Source organism: Coffea eugenioides, chromosome 3 (genome assembly GCF_003713205.1).
Source record: "Coffea eugenioides isolate CCC68of chromosome 3, Ceug_1.0, whole genome shotgun sequence".
NCBI lineage: Eukaryota > Viridiplantae > Streptophyta > Magnoliopsida > Gentianales > Rubiaceae > Coffea > Coffea eugenioides.
The window spans coordinates 46,629,193-46,637,177 of NC_040037.1; positions in this window are offsets into that span (position 1 = coordinate 46,629,193).

Sequence of the window (7,985 nt, forward strand, 5' to 3'; positions counted from 1 at the left end):
ATGATTTGGGATTTCGGCGCGTGATAGACATAACTGCCCTAATGAGCTGAACTAAGATTGTGTTTTGGGAAAAATAACAATAGGTACAGCCTTTTTACCGTGCCGATTGTTCGACTTATCTCTACTCACAAAGCATAGCTAGCCTACAGATTTGGCTGTAACGTATCTGTCCGAACAATGGTTGATTTTGTGGCCCTAATCTTTTTAATCGTTTAAACAAAAAGATAGTAAATTCCCCTCAATGGAAATGATTAACACTCCTGAGGTAGACCAAGAAGACAGACAGTTGACTCGACAATTCAAGATAAGTAAAAGCACCCAGCAAAAGTTGAAGGTACAATACATGAGATCTTTTAACGGACTAGTTATACACTATGCTAGAGAATTAAAGAATTAAGCAACTGTATTTCGAAAAATAGATGAGGAAAAAATGTTAAGCTGAACTCACACACCTGAAAACTTTGAAGCAGATTTCTCCAGAAAAGCCGGATTATTGTGCTCAACCAATATTGCGCAGCAGATTGCCCACAGAGGTACTCAAGGATTTCATTCCAAAATCCTTTGCAGAAAACTGCTAAGAGGCTGGAACTTGGAGAAATGGTTGCTGCATCTCAGAGTCAAGTACTGGTAAGGTCCATCATCAACTTTGATTTTAAAAAAGTACTGGTAAGGTCAAAAGGTCCCACACGGAGGGTGACGGAGAGACAGTATCTGATCTATCACAAGTTGACTCGATCCATCCTTCGACGGCTGATTAGGTATCTAGAATCCTGAACTAGGACGGACTGGAAGGAACCACGGGCCACCAACCCCCGTGTTCGTCAATGTTTTGTCTGCTCAAGAGTATGAAAGTTTATGAAAGTATTGTCTTCGTATTCATACTTTTGCCCCCGATAAAATTGGTGAGGAAAAATTTAACTTATACGCGTTATTCACAAAGAAAAAAAAAGATAAGAGATGAGAGAATAAAAATTTCAATAATCAATAAAAAGCATTGCACTTTCAATTGAGCAAAGAGACGTTGTATCAACTTCGCCTTGATTTAATGGATTCTAAATTAGCACTTGGAAAAGTTTCTAATCATTTTTTTCATGTAATGTTATAGTATTTTTAAAAAAAAAAAGATAAAATACAGAAAACTTTCTTGTAGTTTCACTGAAGATCAATAAGTCATCTTGTGATTTTAAAATATTCACATAATTGCCTTGTACTTTAAATTAATATGAAATTTCGCATGAAACCTGCAAGTGATATATTATTATTATTACTTTAATATTTTTTCTTTTGTTTTCATTTTTTCATTTTTCTTTTTGGTGCTCAAATTCTTTTCACTTAACTATCATGGGTGATTTTACAAATTTTAAAACTTTTGAGATACTTTTAAAATTTTTAAAATTTATACAACATCCTCCTTCCTCTTTCCTCCCCTCCACCTACTACCACCCATCATCACTAGCTGCCACCACCTTCTTCTCTTCTCTTCTCTTCCCTTTTTCACTTCCCCCTCCCCCTCTTCCCACTTCTCCTCTTCCCTCCCTTTCCCAACCCATCCCTCTCTATCCCCCCCCCCTCTCCTTGGTGACCAAATCTGGCCGCAACCATAGGGCAGCTTGCCGACAGATCATGGGGTCGTTCGTTGACTTTCGACAGAGCCACAAAAAGGTTTTCTATATTTTACCGAAGAAAAAAACTCCTTCAGGTAATCTTCAGTCTGAACATACATACATTTCTTGCCACTCTATTGTCATTTTGTTGATTGCATTAATGATTTTTTCAGTTGGTTCATGTTTGATGTCTTTGTTGGAGTTCTATAGTACATGATTTGCTTTTACATGCATTTGTCTTGTGAATTCCTTGTTACCCTCTAAAGTGCTCTTTTGTGTTTGTTTTCTGGAATAGCGGTTTTAACTTGGGTTTTTATTTTTATTTTTTTTGAGGGAAGACAATAAACCTTACAAAAAAGAATAGAGAAAAAAGAGGATTTAAAAATTGAACTAGGAACATCACGGATTTTTAGCTAATGTTTTTGCCAATTAAACTGCATCATGGGACAAGGTTTTCATCCTTTGAATGTGCCTTAGAACTTAGAAGTCCCATTTAGTTCAGGTCATTTAATTACCAAGTTGCGACATTGTTATACAACAATTGTATTAAGGTACCTTTTGTCTCAGGTGCTGGTACTATCTTCTGGTCAATTGCACTTTAACCCCTTAATATTTGAGAATTGTAATACTTGCCCTTGAACCTTAAACATATAACTGTAGACTTTTTTAAAAAATAAAAATGAAAAAACTTTAGTCCCATACTCCTATGTCTAATATTTATTGTTTACAAGGTCAATAAAAGCTTGAGCATTTTAGTAACCAAATACCATTTTTTTTTGTGTAATCCGGAGCATGCCCAGACTCGAACCTTTAGGACCCGAGTTGGCACATCAAATCGGAGGAGTGCGCCACGACCCCACGCAGCGACTCCGAGCGAGTCACAGGAGTAAGAGCCCGCTTACCGCTGGTCACCCTTGTGAGGGCCAAATACCAAGTTTCACTTGTGCTTTAGATGGCAAACCACACGTTGTCATTCTGGAAGAATTAATTATGCATAGTTTCATGCCTTACAAGCCGTTTATGAAGCTAATTGATGCCTCCATTTAACCCCACTTGTTTCATTTGGCTTAATGATGGTTTGCCCAACTATAATTAAAAGGCTGTTACCAATGCACAAACTACGTTTATTTTATCTACAATTATCTCTGGGCAGACTAATGCCTTCTTCATTTTTAACCCCCAATTTGAATTGTATATTTCGAGGACAAATTTTTCCTTGAAATGTTTGGCAACATACTGCTTGATCTTAAGCCTTGTTATCGAAGGTTTTGCTATATACAAGCAACAACTACTTCTGGCAAAGTCGAATTTTTTTTTTTCAAACCAAAGAGTTTACTACCCAAATATTTTTATTACAAATCCAATTAGCAGCGCTATCAAATTAAAAATTCTTTTGCTGCACCCAAGATTCATGAAATATGAAAATAGAAAAGCAAACGAAATCAAGAAATGGGAAAACGATAGTAGTCATAATACCAAATATGCACGGACTATCGTAAAATTGTTTAACAAGGCATTTAGATCAAACATGTCATACGAATCTTTGGAAAAAGTAGTTTCTTAATTTGTAACATTACTAAAAAAAAAAGTAACATAACCTAATAGTATCAATATTTCTACTGTCGTACAAGGATTTGATTACCAGAAGACTAAAATATCTTTATTCCGTCTCATTTCTTCTCCTCAACTGAGATATTTCCTCATCGCTTCATCTCCATGAGTACGGCACCAATCAATCCTAAAACCTACTACTTTCCCTCCAATGAATTGTATATGTGGAAGACAGTTCAGTCTGCACGCCCCAAGGGTAAGAACTGTCCAGAGGTATAGTATCTAATGGCATGAAAGTCTTTCTGATATCCTCATGTTTGAAAAGTTAATATATGTCCTTTTCTATTGGTCGTGAAGAGGTATATCGTAGGTAAGAGGAACACCATTGGCAACACGTATAAAACATTCCACTGCATACAAGGATTCAACAATATTAAGGCATGAAAGTCTCTAACAATGAGTTCAATAATCAAACGCCAGCCTCAAATTTCTTCTAAATGGGTGAGTGAAGAAAGGCGGTTTAGAAAACACAATTTTAAATGGGTTAACTGGGTTTGGTGGATTATCCAATTATATTCATTTATTAAATGAGTATAATTGGACAACCCATATATACTCATATGTAAAAATTAAAATACCCATATCTAACTATTTATGGATGGGTATAAATAAATTTAGTTAAATAGATTTGTTTGTCACCTATAACTCAGAGGTACGAGAAGTGTATATATCTAAAATATAAGAGATATAAAGTGTAACTATCAACGCATTGCGAGGTATGTAGTGTAATTAACCCTTTTTTAATTGGTCTGATGTTCTTGTCATTTGCTTTTCGTGGATGGCTTTATAATCAATTTTGTCTCCCGACGTGCTACCAGACTATTTTCCGTCACGAAATGCAACTTGCTTTACTGACGCTGAATTTTTTTTTTTTTTTTTATAATCTCCCCAGTCACCATTGACTTCAAGTCTTTTTATATCTAGTATTTTACTTTGAAATGGACATCAATTTGATGCTGATGAATCAAGAAACGAATTTGGTTCAATTTTTCAAATACTCAAATTTTCAATTTTACTAATTATAGTATCGTATTTTACCATGCTGAGATCCATTCTCACCTCTAGCCTTGCGTAGTTAATATGGTTTGGTTTTTGTGATCTCTTTTGTTTAGTTATAATAAACATGAATTTGTTTTCAACGGTTCATAAATGGTTGTTACGGCCTCTAAACATTTCATGAAGATGACTCTCTTTCTCTGCATGGGCAAAATCAAAGATTAGTTTTCTTCCAGCTTCTTGTTAGTGAATGATGGAACTAAATAATAATTTTGCATTACATTAAGTCTATAGATGATGGCCCACCATTGGCAACTTGGAAATAAGATAATGGTTAATTACTGTTTTCAAAATAAGCTTTTGTTTAGCAAATATGTTTTTTATTTTGATGGTTTATCAATGGTTGTTGGCCTTTATACATTCCATTAAGGCGGCATCTCTGTCATTGCATGGAATAAATTATAATTAATTACTTTTGTTCCAATTAATCATAGGTCAATAATTAACCAACTACTTGGTCAACAGAGAGAGCTTTAAAACTCTCCTTGGGTGTAAGTCAAGGGATCGGATCTCTTAACCTAGATTCTTGTCCAGGATTTCCTGAAAATTTCACCAGTGAATGTCTTTGCACCCGTCTGATCTGGTGACGGTTCAGTCCCTTCCAGATTCTCCATTGACGCTCTTGGGTCCACCCCTTTTTTCCTTAGTATAGAGTAGGAGTAAATGTAAAATAAAATTTATCGTGTCCGAAAAAAAAAATTATAGGTCGATAACTGAACTAAAGAATTGTTTAGTAAGTTAAGTTTAATACACCCATCTTTAGCAAATTGAAAACAAAATGAGGGTTGCCTGCTGTTTCCAAAATAATGTCATTTTGTCAACCATAAGAAAATGTCAATTTGCAACTTTGCACCATAATCCCTAACATTGTTGTTTTATCACTTTACCCCTTCCATTAACACACACTCCATTACTTGAGGATTGAAAACTTTAAAAAACAAAACAGAAAAAATGTCTACTCCTAGACCAAATGGGGTACTTATACTAAACCCTCTAAAAGTATAATGTACTTTTCATTTTAATATCTATCTTTCAAGTGTGTCAATTAATCCTTTTTAATCATTAGTCAACATAATTATGTTGCCAAAGCTACTAAAATGACAAAGATACCCCTAGCACTATTGCGGTTTTCTTTTAATGTATAATTGTGTTGTGAAAACAATTTAAAAGCCAAACATGTCCCTATATGCCTATACTGCTGTTATTATTTCGTTGCTTTTCTTTTTCCATACCTTTTACTCGTATTAAGTTTATTTCAAATAAGAGAAGCCCATAGTGATCTAAAATTTATTCATCTTTCCCTTTTCTTTTTGCGTATGTTTATGTCTATCTTCATCGAGGATTTTTCTTCGTTCTCATTTGTTATTTAGAATCTGGATATAATCGTCACCTGAATGTAATGTGAATATATGCACAAATGTAAACCAAAATTCAAGTTCAAACAGCTTAAATGAGCTCACCTTAATAACGTATTAGTACATGACATTAACTATTTTGGTAATATCAAGTTAAAATTTGTATGGAGATTAGATTAGAACATGACATTTAATTAGACTGTATGGAGACTTAGGAAAGCATTAAAATTTGTGATGATAAATTTGATGACTGAAATAAATCTGCATTTGCTATATCTCAAGTTAGTTAGGATGGGAAAGTAATTTAAAGTTGCAGCAAGCATCATTTGGTTTGCTCTTACATGTCCTAAAAAGAGAATATATTATAAATTAGCTATTTATGTGACCATTTTAGAGCCAAAACCATATCTCCTTTTGGATAATAGCCTGAGTTCTTGGTAAAGAAAAGAAAAGAGAAGGAAAAAGTGATATGTACTTCAACCATACACCTTACTTTCATTGAGCACAATGTCTCATTGTTCTGAAAATATAGAACATTTGGCATTCCAGCTCTAGGAAACAAGATATACTTGCTTTTTGTATCATAAAATGTCGATACATAAATTATAAGCTGAATTAAATTTGCCTCCCCCTGATGTTCAGATGGTAGCAATTGGCAAACTGCAGTTTTGTCTCTGCATTGTAGTTAAAATCTGTACAATTACATTACAGTATGCAGGGTTTAAACTTGATATTATCAATTTTGATATGTTAGAGTTTAATCTATAAATCAAAAAATGTTTGGTTCATGATTCTAAATTTAATCTTCCAAGACATGTTAACTACATTGGAATGCTTTTTGCCACTTTCCATTTAATAAAATTGTCAAGAGTAACAGGCTAAATAAAATAAATAACATAAAAATACTATATTATGATGTCGAAGATCAAAATTTTTAGTTTCTAAAAAATTATATATTTTAGGATATTATAATCACGTGCTTTGCACGTGAACTATTACTAGTATCTTATGTTACCGTATCAATGCACGTTGATTCATTCGAAAGTACTTAGGAAAGGCTATGAATCAAATGAGTTGATTAATAATTGGGTAAAAAACAAAAAGACCCCTATGGTAAGTCTAATACACAAAAAAGCCCCTTATGGTTTCAAAATATACAATACGACACCTCATACTTTGAACTAAATTGTAAAGGTGACGGAATCCGTTAAACTTAACGGAAATGACTTATTGGAACCTAAAAAAAAAAATTTATACCTAATTTTTATCAAATATACCTATTCTACCCCTTAACCCTCAATTCTCTCTATTCAGAGAATAAAACAAATGATTTTTTTGAGCTGTCTTTTGCTTAATTTATTAGGGCATTTTGGTTATTTCGTCCATTTCCATTAAGTTTAACGGATTCCGTCACCTTTACAATTTAGTTCAAAGCATGAGGGGTCGTGTTGTATATTTTGAAACCATGGAGGGCTTTTCTGTGTATTAGGTTTACCACAAGGGTTTTTTTGTTTTTTACCCTTAATAATTCTTTGTTTAGTCAGATGAAGCACCGAGATGCAATCACTTGGAGCACAATGATTGCGGCATTCACTTACTGGTACATGCATGGCGAAGCAATTGCTGTTTTCTGAGAGATGAATCCGATTGAAGAAAATATTAACGCAGTTACCATGTTGAATCTTATTGAAGCCTGCTCTCTTTTTGCTGATCTAAGCATATCAATGTTGTAATGACTGAGCTAGAGCCAAGGCGGTTAGGAGTCAGGAAGTTAGTTGAGAAGTAGTTGAGAAAGGAATATTCTACTAGCAGCTAGCATAAATTAGTTACTGATAGTTACTTCAATTTGTTAGACCACTAGAAATTGGTATAAAACAGGAGAGTAGAGAATGCAGAAGGGGTGATGTATGAATTGTTGTAATCATCTTCTTCCTCCGTCAATAATATCTCACTCTCCATTCTTACAATCTTCCTTTTATTCTTTTCTTTTCCTTCCCTGCATCTATTTCTTCTTGTAGGAACCATAATAATTGGTATCAGAGCTTGCGGTCCTTGGATTTGCAAGCTCGGCCATCGAATCCTTAGATAACAATGGCTGAAGGCACGAGAATGAAAGGCTTTGAAGAACAATTGAAGAAACAAGATTCAACGATTCAGAGTATTCTTGAGTCTAATGTAGCAGAAAGACAGCCATTGAAGGAGAAATTAGAGGCAAATTACTCTGACATGAAAGCTCTCTTAGAAGCTAATGCTACTGAGATTTTTGTTGCTTATCTTTCCCCTACACTTGTTATAGCTTGGGAGTTGAGGCTAGCAATATCTAATATTTGCCTAGAACCAATTAGAAAAAGTAAATTTT